The 2,588-nt window shown below is 31.2% G+C and overlaps 1 non-coding gene across 1 annotated transcript; it reads right to left on the reverse strand.

Annotated features, from left to right (window-relative positions):
* Positions 1-335: 335 nt before the first annotated feature.
* On the reverse strand, positions 336-442 carry LOC123793468 (U6 spliceosomal RNA). Its single transcript, XR_006780003.1, has one exon. It is a non-coding gene; the product is annotated as a U6 spliceosomal RNA (small nuclear RNA).
* Positions 443-2,588: the final 2,146 nt, after the last annotated feature.

Consider the following 2,588-nt stretch of genomic DNA (forward strand, 5'->3'; position numbering starts at 1 on the left):
AATGCACATCAACATAATAAAAACCATATATTGTAAGCCCATAGTCAACATCATAATGGAAAATGTTGAAAGTTTTCCCCTCGAAGATCAGGAACAAGCATGTCCACTTTAACCACGCTCATTTGACATAGTGCTGGATGTCCTAGCCAGAGAAACCAGGCAAGCAAAAGAAATAAAAGGCATCCAAGTAAAAAAAGGAGTAAAATTTTCTGTTTATAGATGACATGAACTTACATTTAAAAATTCCTAAAGACTCTACTAGAAAATTGTTAGAATAAGCAAATTTAGTAAAGTTGCAAAATACAAAATCAATATACAAAAGACAGGAGCTTTTTTTTTATATGGAACGCTTCACAAATTTGCATGCCATCCTTCTGCAGTGACCATGCTAATCTTCTCTATATCATTCCAATTCTAGTATATGTGCTGCCGTAGTAAGCACAAGACACGAGCATTTTAACACTCTAACAATTAACTATCTGAAAAAGAAATAAAACAGTCTAATTCACAATGGCATCAAAAATAATAAAATACTTAGGAATAAATTTAACTAAGGAGATGAAAGATCTGTACACTATAAACTATGACATTGATAAAGAAATTGAAGGAGACACAAATAAATGGAAAGATATTTCATATTTATGAATGGTAAAAATTAACATTGTTAAAATGACCATACTACACAAAGCCATCTGTAAATTTAATTGCTATCAAAATTCCAATGTTATTTTTTACAGAGATAAACAAAAAATCCTAAAATTCATATGCAACCATAAAAGACCCCAAATAAACACAGAAGTTTTGTGAAAGAATGAAGTAAAGGTGTTACACTTCCTGATTTGAAACAGTACAAAGCCCTCACACTCAAAACAATAGAGTACTGGCATAAAAACAGACCAATAAACAAGTGGAACATAATTGAGAGCCCAGAATTAAATCCTTTTGTATAGTCACCTAATATTTGACAGGGGACAGCATATGTAATGGGGAAAAGATAATCTGTTCAATGAATGATTTTTAAAAGTGAATAGTCACATATGACAGCATGAAACTGGATCCCTATCTTATATCACTCATAAAACTTAACTTGAAATAGATTAAGGACTTAAGTGTAACACATGAAACTGTAAAATTCCTAGAGGAAAACATAGGGAAAAAATCTCCTTGACATTGGTCTTGCCAATAATTTTTTGGATATATGACCAAAAGCACAAGCAAAAAAAGCAAAAATAAATAAATGGGATTACACCACACTAAAGAGAATGAAAACACAATCCACAGAATGGGAGAAAATATTTGCAAATCTTACATCTGAAAGGAGGTTAATAACCAACATATATGAAGAACTCTTACAAATAATAGCAAAAAAAAAAAAAATCAAATTTAAAAAGTAGCAAAAAGACCAGAATAGACTTTTTTTTTTTTTCAAAGAAGATATATAAATGATCCAACAGGCACATGAAAAGGTGCTCAACATAAACAATCACGACAAGGTCATTTTTTTTTTTTTTTACCTTTAAAAAACACAGCAAGATATTACTCACTGCCTGTTAGAAAGATATTACTCACTGCCTGTTAGATTAGATACTATAAAAAAATTAAAAATAACAAATTTTGGCAATTATGGGGGAGATGGGGAACTCATGCACTGTGGTAGGAATATAAATTTGTATGGAAAATAGTATGGAGATTATTCAAATTATTTAAAGTAAAATTACCATACAATTCAGTAATCCCACTTCTAAGTATCTATCTGAAAGAAATGAAGTCACTATCTCAAAGATGTATCTGCACTCCTATGTTCATTATAAAATTATTAACTCTAGCCAAGACATGGAAATAACTTCAGTGTCCATCGACGGATGAATGAACAAGATAAGTATGGTAAATACATACTATGGAATACTACTCAACCATGAAAAATTAAGAAATCCTGCCATTTGCAACAACATGGATGGACCTTGAAGGCATTATGCTAAGTGAAATAAGTCAGACAAAGAAAGATATATATTGTACGATTCCACTTATTTATGGAATCTGAAAAAAAGGCAAATTAATAGAAATTGAGAATAGATTAGTGATTGATGGGGGTAGGGATGGCGTGGAGTAAGATGGTCAAAGGGAACAAATTTGCAACTATAATATGAATAAGTTCTGGGGAGCTAATGTACAGCAGGCTGATCATAGTTAACAGTACACAGATTCCTTGTTTCATTGTGTTTCACTTTATCGCACTTTGCACATATCACATTTTTACAGACTGAAAGTTTGTGGCAATCTTGCATCAAACAGGTCTGCTGCGACCATTTTTCCAACAGCATTTGCTCATTTTGTGTCTCTTTGTCACATATTGGTAATTCTTGCAATATTTCAAATTTTTTTCATTATTGTACTTGTTATGGTGATCTGTGATCAGGAATTATGACTCACTGAAGACTCAGATAATGGTTATCATTTTTAACAATAAGGTACTCTTTTAGTTAAGGTATATACTCTTTTTTTAAAGACCTAACGTTTTTGAACACTACAGCATAGTGTAAACATAATTTTTATATGCACTGGGAAACCAAAAATAAATAAATAAATAA

The sequence above is a fragment of the Ursus americanus genome, chromosome 8 (assembly GCF_024610735.1).
Source record: "Ursus americanus isolate L20-20 chromosome 8, mUrsAme1.1.p, whole genome shotgun sequence".
In the NCBI taxonomy this organism is placed as follows: Eukaryota; Metazoa; Chordata; class Mammalia; order Carnivora; family Ursidae; genus Ursus; species Ursus americanus.